Source organism: Ambystoma mexicanum, chromosome 1q, assembly GCF_040938575.1.
Source record: "Ambystoma mexicanum isolate Mex_15411 chromosome 1q, UKY_AmexF1_1, whole genome shotgun sequence".
Taxonomy (NCBI): Eukaryota; Metazoa; Chordata; class Amphibia; order Caudata; family Ambystomatidae; genus Ambystoma; species Ambystoma mexicanum.
The window spans coordinates 1,061,911,504-1,061,935,860 of record NC_090922.1 but is presented as its reverse complement, the minus strand read 5'-3'; positions in this window follow the sequence as shown (position 1 = coordinate 1,061,935,860).

Here is a 24,357-nt window from a genome sequence, read left to right as displayed (position 1 = left end):
CAGGCATAAATTATGCACCAATACATTAGGCTCCACCATCAGTGTCTCTCCAGACATTGATGACTGTTCACTTTCTCGAATTGCAATATGTTCAATAGACCACATTTTTTCCTGTAATTACTTTTAAGGAAGGAAAAAATCTTTTTACTCAGGCAAATTTATCAGGTCTTCAGGAAGCTGCCTGATTTGCTCTATAATCTCCACAAATAACCGACTGATTGCAGGAAAATTTATAGGATCTCGTATAAACACATAAGCGTTGGTGTTGCGCCAGACAAGATAATGATGAACTTTGAGTAAATACTAAAAAATCATGACAAGTAGTTTGTGGGCATCGCCGTTATACAAGACCATTTGTGCGTCCAAAGAGAAATTCAGTGAGAAACAAGTTGTGGAAGTGCTCCCTTTTTCAGTCGCCGAAAAGGAAGTCTAGATCGGGCATTTTTCCATACTTCAGCACTCCAAAGTTCAATGTCAACAAACTCCTGTGGCTCAAGTACAATAACTTTCTCACTTCCTGCTATAATATCTATAAGGAGTGTTTCAGAGGAGGTACAGTCCAAATGTACACTTTCGTCTATCTACTGAATAGTCTTTGGTCCAATTTCCTCGTCATCGATCGAGTCTGCACATGCTGAACTTCTTCTTCTTGTCTTGCTTCCGAATGGGTTGGGGGTATGTCGGCCTCTCCAGCGTAGACTTTCACATCTAATTGAATCTTGGACTTTAACTGCTGAGGGAGTAATGTCTTCCACAACGAAAGGGCCACTAAAACTGGGTTTGTGCAACTTCCTTGTGAAGTTCCTTACTAGAACTGTGTCTCTGTCAAATAATTTAGGGACACATAGCTTTTTAGGTATGGTTGCTGTGTTGTCTTCATCTGTGTTTTGAGACCGACACCCCTTCCGCTTGAGTTGACCTGAAATTACAGATACTAGAGGTCATACATGTTAAGTACTTACGTAGCTCATTTCCTAACAATTTTGAAGCTGTCTAGGCATCACTCCTAGTCCTCGATGGAGGAGTTAGAGGTGTTCTCATCCGCCTCCCTGTAACTAGTTTGTGGGGTGTGAAGTGGTGGTCAGAGCCGGGATGAATTCTCAATGCATATACTGCAAGGGGCAGGCAATGCAGCCACCCCTTTTTCAGTGTCAATTTAAGTCTTGCTATCTTTTCCTTGAGAAGACTGTTGAATCTCTCACATATCCCGTTCCTTTGCAGGTGATAAGCAGAAGAAGACATATGTTTAATACAAAGCAATAAGCTAATCTGTTTGAACCCTCATTCACAAAATGAAGTACATTGTCTGATCTCAGCACTTCACATACTTCCCATCTAGGAAATACTTCTCGAACTAAAACTTGGCAGCGCAAGTGGCATCAAAATGTGTGCATGGACAGGCCTCAATCCATCTCAAGAAGGGGCACACTACCTCTATCATATACCTATATCCATTACAAACCTGCAGCATTTCAACATAGTCAATATGTAAATGTTAAAAAGGACCATTTGGTCGAAGAATTACTCTTCTGTTCGCAGCCTGTGCCCAGCAGTAAACATTTGACATATGATGCAATTTACTACATAAAAAGCAACGTGTTATAACAGGTTTGGTACAAACCAGTCCTTCGCAATGGTTGCTGCGAGGCTGTCCCGGGTAAAATGTGCAGGGTAATGTAGGGTAGTGCAGGGTAATGTAGCTGTTCTAACGCCACCCTTAATAAGGCTACAAGCATCACCGGTTTACCAGGGCTGTCTTCTCGCCACAGTGCTTTGGAAGGGGATAAAGAACACCCCCTCCATGTCCACAGTTCTTTATCTTCCTGTGGAGCTCCACATTGAATTTCCATCAACTGTGTTCTTGAAATATGATTAAATCCTTAATTTACAACCATTATTAAAACCATTTTCTCTATCACATTAGGAGTATCAAAACTAGTAATATCAGATGAATATGAAACCCTTTTTGCCTCATTTTGTCTGCGGCTTGGTTTCCGCGTGAAATAAAGTCAGTTCTCTTAGTATGTGCTGCACACTTAACTATTGCGATGGCTACTGGGAGTTGTAGTGCTTTAATAAGCCTGTCCAATAATGCGACGTGTTGCACTGGAGTGCCGTCTGCTTGGAGGTAGCCCCTCTTTTTCCAACGCGCTAACCCTGCCTGCACGGTTGATGTCACATAGGCAGAGTCACTGTACACCAGCACTTCCTGCCCTGCGTGATTCCCAAGAGCGTAAATAATTGCCACCAATTCTGCAGCTTGCGCTGAAAAATGAGACAGAAGTCTCGCACCTGCTACTACTTCAAATTCCCTGTTTAGTCTGTGCCTTACCAGAGCCGAACCTGAATGTATTTCTCCATCAGTTTGATCAATTTTTGAAGACCCATCAATAAAGAGAACCTTCCCAGCTGCTAAAGCATTCTCCTTTACTCTCGGCATTTCGTCATAGAACCCCTCATAATTTGAGCAATCATGCACTTGCTCATCTGCTGCCAGTGGTTCGGCTACAAATGTGGCAGAGTTCACCATTTTACACCTGACTATCTTGATCGCTGGATTCCATATAACCACCTCATAAGCCGAAGCTCTTTGAGACGTTAGTGTACCCTTAGTTTTCTCCAAAACAGCAAACAAAGCATGCTCTCAACAAATAAAGTCATGGGAAACCACATCACTATGCTTGCAGACTTCTCGATAGCGAACCCGGCTGCTGCCAACGATTGTTTGCAAGGGAAGTGACCCTTCATAACTGGGTCTAAAATCCCACTATAATATGCAAAGGGTATATACCCCAATGTGGTTCTCTGTGTGAGCACTGCTGTCATAACTGTTTCATTTGTGTGCGAGAATAAAAAATCCTTGTCAGAATATTTGTGAATTCCTAAAACTGGAGCTGTGCAAATTGCTTTTTTCAATTCATCAAACCCTTCCTCCATCTCCTCAGTCCATTCAATGTTTTCCTTATTCACATGTGCTTTCTTTCAGAGCCTGAAAAAGGGGTCTTGTGTATGAACTATAATCAAATACCCGGGCTCTGACATAGTTATACAGTCCCAGAAACTGCTATATTTGCTTTATTGTGTGCGGTTTTGACGTTTTCATGATTGCCTCAGCTCTTTCAGGTGTAACTTTATTTCCTTCATGCAAAATTAACTGACCTATGTATAACACCTCTACCTGACAATATTGCAATTTCTACTCATCCACCTTATATCCTTTGCCTGCTAAAATAATCATTGGCTGAATCGAGTCTCATCTGCATTCTTCCTCTGTTGTGCTACAGACTAAAATATCGTCTACGTATTGCAGCACAACATTTGGCAAATCAATATTGCTTAGGTCCATCTGCAGGACCCTATTAAAGATCGCTGGAGACTCACAGTACCCCTGGGGCAAATGTGTGCTTTTCAGCTTAATCTTGCAGAACGTAAATGATGTAAGATCTTGGGAATCGTTGTGCAATGGGATTGAGAAAAAAGCATTTTTCAAGTCAATCACCGTAAAATATTGTGCTTCTGGGGGAATACTGCATAAAATCGTCGCAGGATTCGGATCTAGAGGAAACTCTGCCTCTACAATTTGGTTAATCAGCCTCATGTCTTGGACTGAACGCCATGACCCACCCTTTGATTTCTTAATTGGATAAACTGCAGCATTACATGGTGACTCTGAAGTCACCAAGATGCCTTGTTCCATCATGGCTGATATAGTCTTAAAAATGCCCTCATCTGCCTCTCGAGATATAGGATACTGTCTTGCTCGAGGTAAAATTGCTCCTGGTTTCAACTTTATCTTAACTTCTCCCACCCCCTTCAACAGGCCTACATCATAGGGGCCCGTAGTCCATAAAGAGGTTGGCACTTTTCCATGTCCTCGTCAAAAAATGCTGGATGTTGCTGCACTATCATCATGTGATGCTGCTGCTGTGGGATCTCTCTTTTTTCTATCCTGATCCAATAAGTAATGCTCATTTCGAACACCACTGTCTGACGGGTCATCTTTAAACATATCCTCATCAGTGACATCAGTCAATCTGTATCCTTCCCCAATGGCAGTCACTGTTCTCCATGGCCTGCCCTTGTCATCAAATCCTTCGAGCATGGCCAATTCCCCTTGCACTATGGCTCCCTGTAATTCTAGGGGAATAACCTGTCCCCCCTCTTCTTCCATAGGTATCTGTGGCCTAAACAAAAATTATCAGGGATGCTCATATTCTTGCCCACTAAACCGGGTAGCCATGTTAACAAAATGCGTACCCCATAGTGAAAAACGTATGGCTCTAACGGTGTTCCTTGCATAGCTATTTGTCCTGTAAATGCCATGATAAATTCAACCACATTTAAATAATGTATTCCTGGCATGGAACACACTATGCGTTCGTCAGTGAAGGAAATCGTCATATTTAGCTCATTAAATCTCGGCCCAGAATATTAACTGGTGTCTGTCTTGAATACAACAATGGGACAGACATATCACACTCTACTATAGATACTGGTAATTTCTCAGTAAAATGAACTCTACTTGTAGCTCCAGAGAACCTTTGCGCATTCATGGCATTTCCTGATAACGAAAATGTTCCCTCTCGTATACATGAGCGAGTTGCCCCAGTGTCTACTAAAAAGAAAAAGATTTGCCTCCTATAGTAACATCAACCCTTGGTTCTGCTTGAGGATTTGGTGTCACCAATAGTACTGAACATATCAAGTCACCCTGTGAGCTGGCTTCTTGTGGCTACATGCTTGTTCCTGTGCCTGTAAAAGAATTCTCTCCCGCGACAGTGAAACCTTCTACTCTAGGAGTCAATAACTGTCCTGTGTTTGCACTCTACTGTATCTGCATGGGTGTGTGGTGTGACTGCCCTTGTGGTGGATTCAATAGTGCTTGCTGTGGTTGCAAAGCCTGTTGTGTTTGCGGCACTTGTGCTTGATACACTTTCTGATCTTGGGCAAACCCATCCATACTTTGTGGGCTATATGCTGGAGGATAAGCTGTCCCCCCTCTTGAGAATTGCCCATTCTGTACATACCCTTGGCTCCCACATGTTTGCGTAATGTGCTCTGTCATTCCACATGTCCAACACACAGGAGGGAGTCTTCTAATGTTCCCTTCCTGCATGCCTTGATTATCACTCTGCACATTCTGAAAACCACCTTGGCTATTCTGGAAGCTTCCCTGATTATTCTGATAGCCTCCTCTTCCTCTAAAACCTGTTCCCCTGCCTCTCGGCATGAATCTGTTCCCTCTTTGATCTGCCTGCCATTGATTATTCGCCTGCGGCAATCCCGCTTCTTGCTGTGTCCCTAGCCCCTCTCTGCTGGTCAACATCGCCCCTTATATAGCATAATTTGACCGTTTTTTCTGTACTAGCTTAGCTCCCTCGAGCTTCCTAGCATCTTCCCTTTTTTCTCCTGCAACAATCGGCAATGGTGCACAATGGTCAGCTGTATTTCTAGCCATGGCTTTGCTTCCATACCCACCAGCATCTTGAGCGGTCTCTGTACCTGTTCTGGCAATCCCTGATACAAAATATGATAGAATACTGGTATTGATTTCCCCCAAGGCTCTCGAGTTTCCAAAGACCACTGTTCCTGAAAATTCTGAATGTAAGCAAGCAGATCTTCGCCTTACTGCATCTTGCATGCCATAATTGCACCCATATCTCTAAGTGCTTTCAAGACTGCCGCTCTGCAATTATTAAACAGCGCTGCATCATGCGCTGTTTTCTGTGCTGTGAGACTTGAGTATCCTGCTCTCATCCAATGTCATCACCCCTTTCCCCAAGGATAGCTGCTAGAAGACCCTTAGTGTAAATATTTCCTCCTGTCATTTTTTCCAATTCATAGATCCATTTCCCCACCCCCACCATTAAGCTGGGCAATTTGCATCTTAAATTGTCCTTATCCATCTAGGCCATGGGATATACTGCAGTCTGGCCCATCCTTTTTATAACGAGGGGAATTGCGAAATCCCAAAATCGTAATCGGCTCCCTTCGTCTGCCTATCCAGTAGGGACAATGGTTGCTGATCGCCTTCTTCCTGGTAATGACCTCAGTATACTCACATATGGTGGCAATTCCCCCCTCTTACTATGAGATTGCCTTTTAGGTCTCTCTGGGTACGCCATAGGTTCTGGTGTCCTTTGTTTAGGCTGGTCTAAATCTGACCACCTTCCTTGTCTGTCTGAAAACATCCCTCTGGACCGCATGCACTCACACCCTCCTCCTCACAAAGTTTTACCTGTCTTCGTCTGACATATCCTGTCCCCAACTAGTATGGGTGTTATCTTTCTCATCTCTGTTTAGAGTCACCCTGTCCAATGACAAGGCTCTGTGCCCGAGACTAAACAAGCTTCCCTCTTTGCCTTGTGACTGGGCAATTTCTGATCGATCGTCTTTCCCTCTGTTTCTCGATTCACTTTTTGTCCTCATCTCCTGATAAGCCTTTTCGATTCTGTCTCTGATACTTCCTATCTCGGAATTCCCCTCTAGGTTTACCCTGGAGGGTCCTAGCATTGCTTCTTGTGATGGGAGAAACTCCTCTATGTCTTTCCAAAATACTATTGGACTTGGTTCCATTTGCTCTTTCTTGATGCCATCAATGTCGCATGCCCTCTGTCTTCTCTTTCGTTCTATTTCTTAATTAAAGTCCCTTCGTTTCCTTGCTTTCTCTCTAACCCTTTCATCTTCCTGATTTTTCACTTCTCTCACTTCATTTGCCCTACGCACCGCTTCATCTCTCCGTCTTTGCATTCTTTCATCCCTTCATTTCTGTTCTTATTACTCTTCTCTCTTCTCGCCTATCTCGTTCTTTGATTGCTCTTTGTCTATTGTCATATCTTCGCTGCTCTTCTACTCTTTCTTCCTTTCCTAGCTGTTCTTCCTGATACATCTGTTATCGTCTTTGTCTACTCGTTCTTTTACACTCATCTTCTTTCAATCGCTTCTCTCATTCCCTGTCTTTTTTATCTTGCTCATCTTGATCTTTCCCTTGCCTTACTTCCTCAATGCTCTTCCCATCAAGTTTGAGCAGTATCTGACCACCCATCCATTTGTTCTGTATGAGCGCTAATTCGTCAGCTCTGTCTTTTTCTCCTTTCCACCTCCTAATTTCCCATTCTATATCTAGGATCACACTCGGCCGTTCACTTTTCTCCGTGTCCAGTAAGACTTTAGAGATCACATCCTTTTCTGAAGTTCTTCCTGAGCTCTCGTCACTGCTATGTGCAGGCAGCTCATGTACCGGATTACTATATCCTGACGCTGCTTTAAGTTCCCTTAATGGATAAAATCCTTCATCTTTTGTACTATCGCGATTTACTTCAGGTGCGGTGGGGGGGGCAGAAGGCTCAACACCCTCCTCTTTACACTGGTTAAGAATCCAGTCTTCAGGAGGCCGGTCTTCCTGTTCCTCCTGATACATCTTCCAAAGCTCGAGACTAGCTAACCTTTTCTCCAATTTCTTTCCTGTGTACGCAGAGTGCAAGTATGTGGTCATATATTGCAAAACTGCTTTTGACAGCGTTCCCCCTTGTGGCCATGTCATGAACATTTTATCTGCCGTGCCCTTAACCCATTCTGCACTATAGGTGCATGAGCGGAGTAACATCCTCTATTGTGACAAGTCTCAATCGACAGTCGATACTTACAGCGGACAGCGGAGCAGTTGGTAATTACATAGATCGAGATCTGGCAACAGAAATGGGACTTCCCTTATGCACAAAACCAACAACTTGAGATTTGAGGACTTGCATCGATTACTGCGCACTTAATCAAATCACAGTTAAAAAAACGCTACCCTTTGTCCCTTATCCCGGAACTGTTGGACCAAGTCAAGGATGCCCAAATCTGCACCAAACTAGACCTCAGAGGAGCATACCACCTTGTACGTGTTAAGAAAGGGGATGAATGGAAAACCGCATTTCGCACCAAGTATGGCCTGTACGAATATCAGGTAATGCCTTTCGGGCTGTGCAACACTCCTGCAGCGTTCCAATACTTCATGAATGATGTATTACAAGAATTAATCGATGTCTGTGCCCTGGTCTATATTGATGACATCCTGGTGTATTCCCCCTCTGAAAGAGAGCATGTGGAACATGTTCGCTCAGTCCTTGCAAAACTTCGCCAGCACAAACTGTACGCTAAACTCAAGAAATGCTCCTTCCATGTCACCGTTGAGTTCCTCGGTTTTGTTCTCTCGCCAAAGGGAGTCAAGATGGATTTACCCAAAGTAGATGCCATCCTTAATTGGTCGTCACCTTCTTCACTTAAAGGAACCCAAAGCATGCACGACTTTGCGAATTTTTATCGCCGATTTATTCCAGATTTCTCACGGCTAGTCCATCCAATCACATCGTTATTGAGAAAAAACAACAAAAAATTCCAATGGACTGAATAGGCGGAACAGGCTTTTCAAGAACTCAAGAAAAGATTCACCTCTGCTCCAATTTTAAGACATCCTCGCCCTGATCTCCCCTATGTAGTGGAAACTGATGCTTCCAGCGTAGCTATGGGAGCAGTTCTCTCTCAAAGAGATCCAGAGACAGGCCAAAAACACCCCGTAGCCTTTTGGTCAGGTACATTCTTACCACCAGAACTTAACTATGCAATTACAGACAAAGAATTGTTGGCAATAAAATCAGCCTTCAAAGCCTGGCGGCAGTATCTATTAGGTGCCAGACATACCATCACAGTAATCACAGATCACCAAAACCTTCAATACCTAAAGTCAGTGAAAGCCCAATCGTCACGACAGTTGCAGTGGGCTCTATTCTTCGCAGAATATGATTACGTAATAACATACAGACCGGGAGTTTGGAATGGGAAGTGGCTCATTTTGCAATTTTCTTGCTCTTGCATGCCGGGGACTGCAACGCACATCAAGAAAATTGCAAAATGAGCCCCTATGAGTAAATAATATGGATAAATATTGTCCTTGTTTACATATTTTAGATTTATGTGTTCTTTCAAATTCCCAGAAAAAGCATTAGTCGAACCATCTGTGTTCTGATCAGATGGCATGGCCTGTGGCTGTGCCCAATGCCATTACCTGGGATGGAGCAACTGCAGGGAGTGAACTGCACTCAGGCCTTGTCACACTCCACTTCCAGAAGGGTGGCAATGCAGGGAATACACAGAGAACCCATGATTTGCAATAAGCTCTCTTATAATGTATAGCCTTTCAAAATTGCAAAGAGGCAGTGTCTTATTTTGTCTTTCTGTTGGCACTAATGTTTAAATTACGTTAGGAAGGAAGAGTCAATCGGCTCAAATGCCATTAAAATAACTGCGACTTCGGTAACTTCCCTTCAGGCTAGTAGCTTAACATAGGCAGCAAGAGGAACATCCCTGCACTGCTCCAGAACTCATCCTGCATCCACGGAGTTTACAAGGTGAGCGTTGCAACACCAACTATCTGTGCATTGAGACATGGCTACACCCATACTGCTGTAGATTCCTGGTAGCCAGTCCATGCTAGCTCCCCCACTTCCCCACCAACTGAATCCGGAGGGCCCGACTTTCGCATCTCCTCCTTCCATCGTCTCTCTAATTGAGCACCAAGCTCCCTTGTGGATAACCATGAATGTCCTAACCTCTCTATGTCATTTGCCCTTTATACTTGGCACTTTTCCGCTCAGTCTCAGTGGTGGTCAAACGTTCGTCAGTGGAATGAATTTTCTTCCAAAATCACCCTTTGTTCCAGTTCAGGTCAATCCTTTGATCAGATTTTGCATACAGCAATATTGATATCACTCCACATGGCAAATCCGTAAATGGTTCTGCACAATGCATTGCTCTTCAACCCTATTACATCACAATAAGAGTCATATTTAATATGTGCAACCTCCAAGGCCTACATTTCAGATTAAAATCCTTTCCTATAAAGACATTGTCAATCCCTGTGGCGAGTCAGAAGAAGGATGTGGACTCTTAAAGGACATTTCAAAGCTGTGTCTATTAAAGAATAGGAACAATGCCTAACTATTGCTATGGTGTGTTCCCTACCTAACAAACTCACAAAGGTGCTTGTCAGCTATCTGTGAATGTCCCAGAGAATCTGCCCACAGTCCAAACTAACCCGAACTGACCCTACCACGAGTCTAAAAACAAAAGACAGAAGAATGACTCACTTCTCCTGGGCTTTGTTGCTTGCATACCTCTTTCTGGTTCTTCTTAATATACTCTTTCAGGATTTTATTATACTTTTGTTCCTTCTCAAAAGCTGGTCTCTTTGACCCTGTATCAGTATCTTGCACCGTATTAATGGTGTTTGTGTGCCTGTTGTTCCCCCTTTCCTTTTACAATAAAGAGTATTTTTCCCTTTTCCCAGTGTAGTGATATCCAGCCTTTACAACTTTCCCTTTTGAGATTCTCGTCTCTTCTTTTAATTCATAATATTCTTTCTCCTTATAGTCTCTGTATATGTACATATATATCACTCCACTTTTCTCCCCAGGCGTTTGTCCTGTAGGTTTAATGTCTGTCTTAACTGTTATGGTTTTCAGGTTTCTATCATCCCATTCTCTCGCCTTCCATGTTGTACTTTCGTTAACTTGCCTGGGAAGAATATGGGAAGTCCCATAACGATCCCCCAGCGGCCTCCCGGGTCTCCCGTTCTCCCTGTTACCTTGTATGCTCAGGGATAACATCACCAGGGCCTCTGTTCGCTTGGGGTTTGTTCTGTTCTTCGCTTTCTTGGCTTCTCTAGCTAATGTCCCATACTCTGTACTCACCTTCTGGGCAGACGTCTGCCTCTTTTGGTATTGAGACGCTTTTGCGGTTTTGACCGTGTATTAGTTTTGGTGTTGTCTTGTGGACCACCGGTCCACAACGAGATCTTTGTTTTAACGCCGCCACCATCGGCTTTGCACTCTCTCCAGTTTACAGGACGCTGCGTGTCCAGCACTCTGCTTTCGGTATGTGAGCAATTTCCAAACTCACAGGCTTCCTCAGTCTCACAGTCTCCTCCCATCTCAGGTACTACGTCGCTGTGGGGCGTCCGTGGCTGACATTCGTGTCTCTCTCTCCGTTTGTTGTGGTGTCTCTTTCTGCTCCATCCTCCTCGTCCCAGTTAAATGGAGCCTTCAATTGTGACATGCTCTGTTTCTTGTTGAAAATATCATATGGTCATTCTCTCTTCATGCAAGTCTCTGTATGGTATATTCTTTTGTGTGTTCGGTATTCACAAGCGGGGTATTTCGGAATATCCTTTAGGGAGTTCCACACAGGAACGTGAGTTCTTGTCGCGATAGGGGAGTCTGTCCCATTTAATGTTTATTCTGTTTTTCTCTCCTCTGCTCTGCACTTTCCACTCCCCCCCTTACATGCACTTTCCCCTTTGTTTCCCTTTTCCATGCACTTGCGCTTTTTTAGATGTCACTGGGCCTAGTTAGATCGATGTTTTATTTTATTTTTTGTTCTCCCTTGTTCCCCTCCCTTTTGCCTGGTCGCGCTCTGAAACACTTGTGTTTGAGCGTGATATAAATAAAATATCATTTCATTTCACTTACCTCGAACCCTAGGGAGGGTGTTGTGAAGCAGGCTCCCCTCCCAAATTCCCTCAATTCGTCACACCCGCCGGTCTCGTACCCTCAACGATGCCCCGCATATTATTGCAACCTCTCAAGACTAAACTCATAGGCCTCCAATGTTATTTGAGAAGTAAGTACACAACCCAAGTAAAGGACTTCCCTACTGTCAATTAAGGTTAGCTTCTGCAAACTTTTAATGAGCTCTGACTACTACTTGTCTTCCACCACCAACTTTAGTAGATGGACACTGGTGAAGTATTAAAGTGACATAGTAATTGATTCAAAGGATTCAATTGAAAATGACTAATAAAGATCTATCCCATATCATCTAATTAAGTACCTAGAACTATTAGTGTGTATATAGGTAATACAAGATGCCTACAAACCATTTAGACCCTTAGGACTGTAAGGAACTTTGGATCCAGCAGGTCGAAGCTACTCTATCAATTATTTTGAGGAGGAAAGGGACTGTGGGAATGGGTCTGTAATTAGTTGGAATAGCGGGGTCTAGAGTTTGCTTTTTCAACAGTGGGAGAACCCAAGATTCTTTGAGGTTATTTGGCACTGTGTTCATCTTGAAGGAGGTGTTAATAAGCTTGGAAATGAACGTGCTAAGTCTCTAGCTGCGCCCTTTATAATTTGTGCTGGGCAGTTGTCTCCCTGGCAATTTCACGGCTTCAAAGAGAGTATCATTTTCTCAGTCTCCAGAATAGAGATTTTTGTAAATCTAAAAGGTGTGGTAGTTCTGTGGGTTGTGGAAGGAGAGGTGGGTTGCGGCTCAGTCGGGAGGAGCAAGGTCTTTTTATTGGCTATTTTAATTTGGAGGGATGCAATTGTGTTTGACAAGGCATTTTGGATGTCAGTGCACCATTGCTAAAAGTAGTAGTACTAGAGTGGAGCAGAGGTAGTGTCAGAGTTAGTAGCAGTAGTTGGGAGCAAAGATATAAGGTGGTGGGAGTAGTAAGACAGAACTGGTAGAGTGGTAGTCAGTAATAGAGGGGTGAGCAGGGCACCATATCCCTTCAGGAGGACAGTGGTAGTAAAGAGGTGGTGGTAGTAGCCGAGTAAGGAGAGTAGGAGATTTAGAGCGGGAGGCACAACAGGAGGCGGTGGAGTAGAGTGAGATGCAGGAGGGATGGAGGTATAGAACAGTTGCGGATACAAGTGGTAATTGGAATAGGAGTGATAAAGGAAGTAAGGTCGAAGGGTGGAGGTAGAAAGGCAGAATGAGAGTTTGGAGGGACAGTGATGTGGTGGGAGGAGAACAGAGTAAGGGGCCAGTAAAGCGAAGGGCCAAGAGTGAGGGGGTTTGAAAGAAGTGAGAATGATGCTGGGCAAAACAAAGGCATCAATCCCCGTTTCCTGAGACTACTAAGCGGGGATTCGAGAAGGAAAGCTAGAAGGCCCCTAGGGAGTCAGGTAGCCAACATCTTAGGGAAAAACACCTGATGTGTAGAGAAGTGAAAGACAGAAAGGGGTTACCGATCATTGAGCTGCTAACAGCCCGGTAGGGATGTCTGGGTTGGGAGGCGGGACCCAAGTCCAGGGAACATGTGAGAGGAAAGGCCCTGCCCTAGCGCCAACCCCAAAAGGAACCCGAAAGCCCACTGAACTTGAGATCACAAGCCCATTCTGACCATTTTTTGGAATAAACACCCTTGGACGTTTCCTTAAGAGTCAGCATGACTCTTAGGGATGGGACCCCCCTGTCACAACCTTCAAAGACACAAATGTAAATAAAATATTGCTTCAACTATTGCCTGATCAGTCTATAACGACATGTGGAAAATGCATTTGTAAGTGAAATTGTGCACATGTAAAATAGTGTGTTTCCCACATAAAACAGAATTTAGCAGGCCTCATGAACATGCATTCAGAGTTTTGGAACTCAAAAGAACAATTCCAAGATTTCTCTGCAGTGTCATAGTTCTAAGATGGTTGGGAGAATATGTACTCGTGGACCATAACCAAATATAATTCAAGATTTCATTGCATTTCTAAATGTAGTTCACTTCACTTTGAATAACACCGTATTTAATTTAACTTGAAAAGAGACATGTAAAAATTATTGAATTGGTTGACACTTTTGTTAGATGGAAAGCTGTGCATTCATTTCTGTACTCCACGGTACAGGTTGTCTTGAGCTCACCTAGAATTCACCCCACTCCAGCAGCCTAACCACATCACAAGAATAGACATGAGGCCCTAGTGTTCGGAAAGTTCTCTCTTGGAGCAACTTTTCCACCATATTTTATGGACCCCCAAACTTTTTGCTTTTGTTTTGGCACTTCGTTCTGACTTTCTGCAGTAAAGCCTTTAGCTCGACTTCACTGGCCTTTTGCTCATATTTTATGGGGTAACTGAGTGGTTCTTCAGACTGTCAGTACTGGGAAACTATATTTCCCTTAGTCTTGTGACTTTGTTGCCTGTTTGGGTAACTTTTTTAACATTGCACAATGCATCTTTCAATACAGTGAAATGAGGTTTCATTCTTATGACCCTAAAATGCACTGAGAGGATGTTTTGGTTACATTTAAATGTGCCTGAAGGCAAGCAGGTGGCAGCAGTTACTTTTTCACTATTTTTACTGTATTGTATTTTAGCTTTCCTGTGTTTACCATGTTTGGCTACTGAGTGTGGCCGTGCCACAAGGATTTCACTTGTTCTTTTGGCCATTTTGTTTGTTGGCCTTCTTCCTGCCTTGCCAGGTCAGTAAATTCCTTTTTTGTTCATGCACTTAACCGGGAAACCCTTTTTTTTCACTGGCTAGCCAAGAAGTGGGTTGGGACTGGCTGGTCCTAATACCCAAACTGGTTTCTGCATGTCTGGAGTGTATGCATGAGTTTCACCAACAGTGGTCCCTAATTGGACCACTGCTGGGGTGTATTTGTATTTTTGTATTTTTATTGTATTTTATAAAGCGCCTTTGTCCAAAGCGCTGCACAGAGTTAAAATTAAACAGTACAACAATAGTGATCAGTTAAATTGGTCGAGCATTAGGTCTGATAGCTAACAATCAGGATCAATGGAGAGATGTTTTTTTAAAGAGAAACAAAAGAGAGAGAAGAGTAAGCAGTAGAGTGTTCCAGTGAAAATGAGCAAGGAGCTGAAAGGAACAAAAACGGGATTGGGCACAAGGAGGGGGGAGGACGTTCAGCCAGAAAAGGAGGAAGAACGGAGAGATCGAGAGGGAGTATAGAAAGATACAAGTGCAGCAAGATAATCCGGGGCTAGATCATAGAGAAATTTAAAGACTTGACATAGGAAATTGAATTTAAGTTGAGAATGAAAGGGTAACCAGCCAAGTGAGACAAGAGATGCTGAAATAGAATTACTATAGGGGAGAAGACGGAGTACACAAACTGAAGAATGGTAGCTAGATTTTAGAGGAGCGAGGCGAGAAGATGGGAGGCCGAAGAGGGTAACAGAACAGTAGAAAAGCTGAGAAAAAATGAGACAAGAAATGAGGAGCTTAGTAGCATGAAAAGTAAGAGAAGCTGAATATTATAAAGATGAAAGCGACAGGAGTGAGATGTGATAGAAATGTGGTGATTAAACGTGAGATTAAAATCGAGATAAAGACCAGGTTTACATGCAATAGGAGTAATAGAGAGAGTAGACAGAGGAAAGGAGATAGGCGGTGGGGTGAGGTGAGGGGGAAGACTGTTAGCGGGGAAGAGTAAAACCTCAGTCTTCCCTGCATTTAAAGTGAGAAAGTGACTCACCATCCAGGTTTTGATGGCAGAAAGATAAGATGTAATGGTATGATGTATTTCTGAAGTGAAATAAGAAAAGGTTGCGTGTCATCAGCATAAAAGTGATGAGAGAGTCCAAACGAGGAGATAATAGGTGCGAGTAGTGCAATATATATATATATATATATAGTGAGAAAACGACCCAAGACTGATCCCTGGGGGACACTGTGCTCAACAGGAAAAGGTTAAGAGGTCTTACCACCCCAAGAGACAGAAAAGGTTCTATTGGACAGATAAGAAGAGAACCAGTAAAGAACAGGGCCCCTGAGTCCAAATGAGGAAAGAGTTTCCAAAAGCAAAGAGTGATCTACGGTGTTGAAAGCTGTGGATAGATCCAGAAGAATAAGAAAGGAGGAATGTTTAGCATAGCAAGCTGAAAGAAGAGAATTAGCACACAAGTCAAAGCAGTCTTGGTGGAGTGACCGGGACGAAACCCAGATTGAAAATGTGGGAGGAGAGATAAATCATTGACAAAAGAGGAAGTATGAGAGTATACTAAGCACTCTAGAAGCTTAGATACATAGGGCAAAATGAGATACAATGAAAGTTAGAGAGAATAAGAGGATAAGCAGAGGTTTTTTGTAGAATAGGAATAATAGTCACATGTTTGAAAGCCAAAGGAAATACAGAAGTAGAGAGGCAAGTATTGAAAAATGAGACAAGAAATGGTATGAGAGAAAGATAGATTTTAGAAATAAGAGCGGATGGAATAGGATCCGCAGGAGCTGCCGTTGGATGGACCTTAGCCAGCAGAAGTGACACGTCAGAGTCTGAGACAGGAGCAAAGTCAGTAGTCGGGGGAGCAGAAAGGGGAGAGAATACAGTATTGGAAGAAGACGAGCCTACAATATCCTGACGTAAAGAATGGACTTTAGAAGAGAGAAAATGAGCAAAGTCAGAGGCAGAAAGCGTAGAGCTAATAGAAGGATCAGGAGAGGGAGAGGAAAGAAGCTGAGTTAAAGTTTGAAAAAGACACCTAGGAAGAGCAGATTGGGTATGAAGAAGGTCAGAGAAGTAGGAGCATTTAGCAGAGTTTAAACAACTATCATAAAGAGGGTGGTAGGAGAAGTAAGCAGAACGATTAGACAGAGATCGATTTTTAAGCCAAGGTCTTTCCAGGCGACGTAAAAGCCGCCACATGGAACAAAGATGGGAAGAGGGTGTGTGTGAGGGGCAGATCTTCCATTGGTTGGACTGAGTTTCTGTGCTCACCTGACTTTTTCCATAGGAAGAGGAGTCCTGCAGCCATTCCCTAGAGATTCTGCAAGGAGCCAAGTACCCTGCATAGCTGCAAAGACTTTGGAAGACCCGTGGACCAATCCTGAGACCAACTTTTGCTGCAGTCCCATTCTCGACTCCTTTTGGTAACTCATCATTTTGGAGTCTTCGGAAGTGTCCCTTGAGCATCCATTGGACTGACAATCTCCAGTTTGGGCTACTGTGGTAGAAGAGTCATTGTTCTGTGTTTTGACTGGGAACTCGAGGGGTCGTCGGCTTTTCCCACAGGTGTCTGTAAGAAAGGCATGGTATCATCAAGGTTATTTATGGAACTTCAATTGGGTTTGGAAAATGCTTATCTAATCCTAAATCTAAAGATGGGAGCAAGCCCCGTCCATCAAATAATAATAACGCAGTTCTAGTGGTGTCTTTTCAAAATAAAAGTGCCAATACTAATAAACCTATAGCCAATCCTTACCTCTAAATACAAATAGTATGTGAAACAATGTTAGACAAAGGAAAAGTGTTCAAGAAATGATATGTCAGGATATTCAAGCCGTTGGCTTCTCTTCCCCGCGTTTTCAGCACGGGATAAGCCGGCACACTCGAGTTTAGCACATTCTCTGGCTTCTCTAGCACAATAGTGCAGTTCAAGACTCCAACATCATGGCCTTCTGTGCCAAAGTCTTTTTGCCATTCAAAGTCTCTTCTTTCCTAATGCAACAAACAAATAATAAAGTTCCTTTCCTTTCTTTTTTTTAATTTCTTTTTTTATTTAAGTGCATATAGTAAATTATCCTTTAGCACTACATAAAAAGAATAAAAAATAAATGTCAATGCAAGTTAAAACACACATTTAGCATAGTAAAACAAAATAAATTATACAAATCCATTGTAAACACTTACATATAAAACATAAATGACCCCAGTGTCGAAGAAACTCAAACGTTTAATCTGGATTTCACTTTTTCCCAGATGTAATACGCCCCACAATGAGGACAAGTGATTCTGCTCCATAAAGGAGATTCCAGAATTGGTCATAGTTTATATTTTGATAGGGAGCATACCCCCTGTTGTACATAGGTTGCAATCTAGGACACTGAGTCAATATGTGCTGAGCAGTCTCCAATATCGCACCACTGAGCCTACAGATTCTAGATTCTTGAGGTATTCCCAACCAGGCCCCAATATAAGCCAGGACTGGAAGTATATCGAACCTTAGGTAAAGCACAAAATGTACCAATACAGGTGAGTGATATTTGATCAGATAGCTATGAGGGCTATCCCCGGGCGAGCCCATATGGGTGTATTGTACATATCTATGGCGTAGTGCCAATTGGTTAGTAGTTAGGGCCCAGTCATAGGCTTTTATCTTCTCCTCAATTCTGGCTAGATGAAATTTGATCATTGTCTCCTCAATTCTGGCTAGATGAAATTTGATCATTGTCGTAGGGACAACGCTCAGCCCAATGGCTGAAAAATGGGACGGCACAGTTTTCTCAAGCCCCAAAGCCACGTACTCTGGGACACCCTGTTCCACTGATTGAATCAGATGGTTTAGTTCACAATTAGCGTTCAGGGTGATCTTGGCCCACAGCTGACAAGCAGCATGTTTCCACAATGAGGTCAGCGACTATAGACCAAGCTCCAATCTGGCTGCCTACACTGGTACTGAGCATGGCAAGCCCAGTAATGAGCAAATTATTTTTGCCTCAAGCCGTACCAGCCAACCGACAGAGCTCTCCGGGAGTACCTCGAGGGCATACATGATCCCTGGGATAATAGACTGCTTATAGACCTTCAGTTTGGCCTCTATAGAACCCCCAACTATTCTATTGACAATGCTCCTGAGAGCGAACCATTTGTTCCATGCCTTGCTGGTAACTATCTCTCCAATTTGAGACTGATCTTTCGAGGCTTTGATTGTCATGGCCAAGTATTTGTATTTAGCAACTTGTTCAGGGGCTCGCCATCTATTTTCCAGACAAAATTGGGTGCGCCATACGCTCGCTGCCCTATAGTCATAATTTTTGTCTTAGAGATATTAACCATGAGACCATCTTCTCTTGCATAGACAGCCATTTACTCCAAAGAACTTTGCAGCCCCACGGCTGTGTGATCAAAAATGACAGTGTCATCAGCGTAGGTGAGACAATGAATAGACTCAGTGCCATATCTGGGAGGATGGTTATTCAGGGCTCTTAAGCATTTTTCAAAATCAGAGACATATAGATTGTAAAGGGTGGGGGCCAAAACACAGGAGTGAAACAGCTTTAGAAAATATAGTACAGATTCATCTATGCCCCAGCCCTCCAATTTAGTCCATAGTGCCCCCTGGTATACACTGTCAAATGCAGAAATATAGTCTTCAAAGTAAGTACAGTGCCTGATCGGAGCCAGTAAATTGTCAGAGATTAACCTGAGTAGGACCCACGAGGGATGCTCGTAGAGCAATTCTTCCTAAAACCTGTCTGGGTAAGATTGAGAAGGGCACGTTTTTTTACCCATTTTATCAGTGTCTCCAATAACAACTTTGAAAATATTTTTGAGGCACTGTCCAGCATTGCCATTTGTCTGTAATTTTCTGGCAAATGCCAGGAGCCCTTCTTGTGAATCGGGATTAGGATGGATTTCTGCCAAATCCTAATAATAGTACCAGTCTCACAAATAGGCAAGAACCTTTGCCGCAGGACCACTGCCCAGTACTCACGGACGCTCTTAAAAATAACATTACAAATCCCATCTGGGCCAGTTGACCAAGATGCAGTCAGTTTTCTTATTACCAGTGACACGTCTGTATCCATGACCAGCTGCCCTACCTCCGTGTTGACCATAGACCTACAGGTCTGAGGCTATGTTAAGTCCTGTGTTACCCAATAGTTTTGCTTAATGTATGAAACCCAACAGGACCCTTCCACGGCACATATTTCGAGAGACCCACCCTCTGCCAAATTAGACCAAATTAAATGCCAGAATTTCCTAAAAATCTCTTTCTAGGATAAGTCTCTTCATAATCATCCAGGCGGCACTGACCTTACTGTAACGATTGTTTATGAGCCAACCTTTATAGAGACCCTTCAAAGCAGAAATGTCTTGATTACTTGCTTTGAAATCAAGAGTATAATGTCTCTTGCCCAAGCGGATAGACACCCTTCGCTTTCTTTTCCTACTAGCTATGATTGCATTGTAGGGAATTCCTGGCCTTTTGGTACCACACCTGAGGATGATTGACTTATCAAATTGTGGACAATACCTGGAGACCAGGGTATCCAACTGCCAGCCACAAGAGTGTAAAATCATGGTCCCCCTAGCGTCTGCTTTGGCGCAACCTGTAATTTAGTTCACCAATATAGCCCAACATCCAACGCAATCTATTTCCCTGGGCGTTTACTGAGGGATTACTTGCTAATTATTGAGTGATGATTGGCTAAATACCCTGTAAGGTAATATTCAAAATGGCATGATCACTCATAGGTACTGGCATAACTTTCAATAAGGGAGAGTATTTATGTAGTATACCATTCATGAACATGAAATCCAAACAACTGTAGTGTCTACCATTAGACCATGTATAGTATACATAATTTGAGGTTGGGTACTGAACCTATAAGTCAAATTCTGCCAACAAATCCCGCTATTTACAACCCAGGGTTATATACTTTGATCTATTTCCCACTTTACAATATAGCCTTGCCTGCCCATATTCATAACAGTCAACATTAAAATCCTTGGCTACCAAAATCCCACCCTTTGGATGCCGGTGTTGCCAACTGCGAAGGGTATTAATAAGAGCCCCTTTCAACCCTGAGGTCTGCTTACCCCCAGGGAGGTCATACAAAGTAATCACCAGTAAGTTCTCAACCCCAAAGGGAAGCCCAGTTATCCACACAGAGCAGGTAGTCTTTGAGTCCAGCGATTACAATCTCTTTGGCAGAGTAAACAACTTTAACTCCCACGCATAGACCGCCCACCGGGCATCCAGCAATAGGTGGAGGAGATAAGAGAAAGAACAATGCATAGCCATCCAAGTCAAATCCAGAAGTGAGCCATGCCTCCTGTAATAGGAATATATCATTTAACATCATGAACATCCCTATTGTTCATGAATGAGAGATGGCCTCTTGAATTCCAGGACATAACCTTGAATGAAGCTTTACTGATGGGAACCGGATTACAGCATGGGATCCGGGGTTGGGGGGACAAACCATGTGCCCACCATCCTCTCCTCCAAACGACCATAGTCAGGATGCAGAGCTTCCGCTCTGTCGACGGTCCGAAATAACTTAGGACAAACTTCAGATCCAGAGGCTGATTTATAGTTGGGCAGAAAACATATATATCAAAACCCATATCTGAAAAGGCCATGAAGTAGTTGCAAATGGATTCCACCACCAACGGCGTAGCAAAAGCAGCCAGGACCCAATTTGCGAGACTATTATAAAAGGGTAATTCCAGCCCCTCAATATCCTTCGAAGTGACGGTAGTGAGGACCGGAATTTGATGAAGTCAAGTGAGCAGCCAGGTCCGATTTAAAAAAGCACTATCACTGTTGGGAGATCTTTAAAAAAATGTTATATATTTCAGCCCTGCATAACACTCTGGGTCAGGCAGTGATGTGACAAACGCTGATCTAGCAGTCCTGGAGGCCTTCACATAAGCAAGCAAATTGTCATGATTATAAGTTTGTGTAATCGGTTGTTGTCCCAGAGGCCCTGGGCCCTCCACCATCTTGGGCACAGATACCAGTTGTTTATCTGGGACTTACATTTTCAGTTCACTGAGTAACAACAGGTGAAGTGGGATAAACCGTCTCCTCACGGTTCCTGTGTTGGCTTCGAGGGTATGTATCTTTCCTCACTGGACGCTTTTGTGCTGAACCCTTTTTGGCAAGCCATCTCCGGTATTTGCAGATTTCATGTTAACCAGCTCCATAGACGGCGGATGACTCAAGCAACCCTTGCCAGATGGAGCCGAGCTGGGTAGTTGTCTTGTCACCAAAGCTCGCCCTTCCCCCAACCATTTATCAATGGGGCCGTACAGGAGTACCTGCCGTACCATACCACACACCCCCTTTTTGGTGATGGTATAACAGCCCACGGGAGGGACAGTGGGTGAATGGGAAGCCCACTCATTCTGTTTAAGGGTATGAGTTTTCCTTTTGCCTTAAGAGGGGGTTTCTTGTGGGTTGTCCTTGTGTTTGCCTGGATACCAATGATAGGCGATTTCTTACTAAGATCTTTTGTAGGTTCTTCACTCAAGGACAACGACTATCCAGCATAGATGATTCCACATGTAGTGTCTTCCAGAGCTTTATCCTCTGAGGAGGCAATTATATTTACAGTATCAAACTGATTTAAGGGGAATACCTGAAGGGAAGAGTCAAGATTCTCATTTCCCAACTTACTAGGATCATCATTTGCCTCCTCGGTCATCCCTGGGTTCTACTGTTCACCCAAGGAAACAGACCCAATCACATGGGCCATCAGCAATCTCACACTATTCTTAATATCAGTCTGGCCCAGTGCCAAACTGGAGCATAATCGAAGCAGAGATTCCACCTTAGCATCTATATGCTGCATGTAACAAAATAAAGGAGACAGATGAGGACTTTTGACCCCCAACAGCAGTGGGTAGATTAGACTCACCCTCTTCGCTGTCCATACTCGTGTAGTCCGAAGAAGATATATATTTCACCAAGTCTGGTGAAGTAGAAAGATTAGTAGGCAGATCCTCACTAGGTATGTCGCAGGATGGCCTCAGGGAATTCCTTTTTAGTGAAAGACACAAATTTAACAAAGACTCATTGTTGTCGATGGTACCTGAGTTTCCAAGACAGTCCGCTTGTTCATTTAGGCCACCGTCTTGAGTGTTGTTTTCTAAAGATATTATCTGAAGCACAGGAGGGGGCAATCCATTAGGTGCGATGGGAACAGGTATCTCAAGAAAACAAGTTATTTCAGACTGCACACCACACCTTTGTCCCTTTTTTCCCTTTGAACCCTTACTAACAGACTTGCGCATTGGATGTTTCTGTTTTCATGCACGAATGTTTCCCTCTAGTAGGTGCGGCACTATAGAGCCCATAGAAGCGTTTTGTGCACGCAGACATAGCAGCAACTCAGAGGGGAGACAGCAGTAAGCAAACACACAGGGTAAATGTGCCTCAGGAGACAGGGACCCACAAGCGCTATACCAGTAATTTCCAAGTAGGTGGCACCGGGTGGATGAGACACTTCCTGCTTAGCATTGCTCCATACTAGTCACTCAACACCCTCCCAAAAGTAGGACCTTTATCAGTAAGGCCCCTCCACTAGCCACCGCACACGAAAAGGGGGAAAAAAGCAAGAGTAACCGATTCCATGTGATAATATCCACACAAAAGTTTCGCCATTCAAGAATGGCAACATTGCCACATGTACCCTGAGGAGGAGACCCCCTGCAGCCCCTAAATTTGTTTAAATGGAGCAGGGGCACCCCTGCAACACCCGCTCCCATTTACCCCATATATTATCTGACTAAATAATGTTGCCTATGCCGTTTCACAGCGACTATATATATATGGCAACATTATTTATTTCAGCTCACATGCTCTTGCCATGCAGACGAGCCACAGGGCCTATGACCTGTACACAATGGCTGCTCCCGGCCCGCACCTGGCACGGTGCAGCAACCAGATGGTCAGAATCCCACCCGAAGCTACTCCTGCGGCCATAGTAGTCCAAGGGCAGATGAACATAGCCCACATGTCCCACAGAGGCTCCAGGCTCTAGGCAGAGCAGCCAGCAACCGGCAACGCAAACCCCAGGTCCCGGTCCTCCACTGGTCGCAAGACGCAGCTTCGTGCACTGGCACTCGGCCGCCATACTTTCCAACAGGAACTCACACGGTTCCTCTCTACGTTCCCAATGCCGGTTAGAGAATCTGAGGAAAGGACTCTCAGCCATATCGAAAACGTGTGAACCTGCTTCTCTGAATGTGCCACAACAGCTCAACAGCTCACACTGGTTTCACAATAGATGCTGCTTCCGACACACATTGCAGTTTCAATGTCCTGTGTCTGGCAGAGTCTGCTCATTAGCAGGGGAGCAGTGCCATGACTTCAAGTCCTTTCCTTTCAGGGTTCTTCTATGTACACTTTTCTCAGGTGATTTACTGTTCACCTTCAATCCCCCTCCACCGTGGCTCAGAACCACCTAACACATAGTTCCTATTTCACATATACACAATTTCCTTAAGATTTCCACAGATCCAATTTCTCGGGTGATTCACGGTTCACCACGGATCCCCCTCTGCCCGGCTCAGATCCATTCTAACGCAAAATCTTCAATTACTCTCCCTCTGCCGGGCTCAGACCAATGTATCTATAGTGACACAAACATGCTTTAACGCGAAGCTTTCAATTGATCTCCCTCTGCCGGGCTCGGACCAACTTTATCTACTTTGTCATTAACTTTCTTTACTGTATCAACATCGAAGACTTTCGATTGTGCACAGGATTTTGCTTGACACATTGCAGGCCCACTTCAATTCACAATCCTTTGCCACTCTTTCACTTTTGTTAACTTTCAGCTGGACACCTTACAGAGACCTTCGATTCAGCACGCACACGGTGCCAGACCACTCTGTCAAAGGTATTGTATATCTTGGTTTCAAAGTTCAATCACTCTTCTGCAGTTCAACTTTACTCGCATTGGTTATCACACACGTTTCATACAATGTTCATTCCAACCCTCACCATACAATGTTGGCGCTTGCAGCCTTGGCTTCAACACAGACCGGTCTTGTACCGGTCTCCCCAACTCACCGGCTGTGTTGATTTAGCTGACGCTACTTTGTTGTTGTAGCCAAGGACA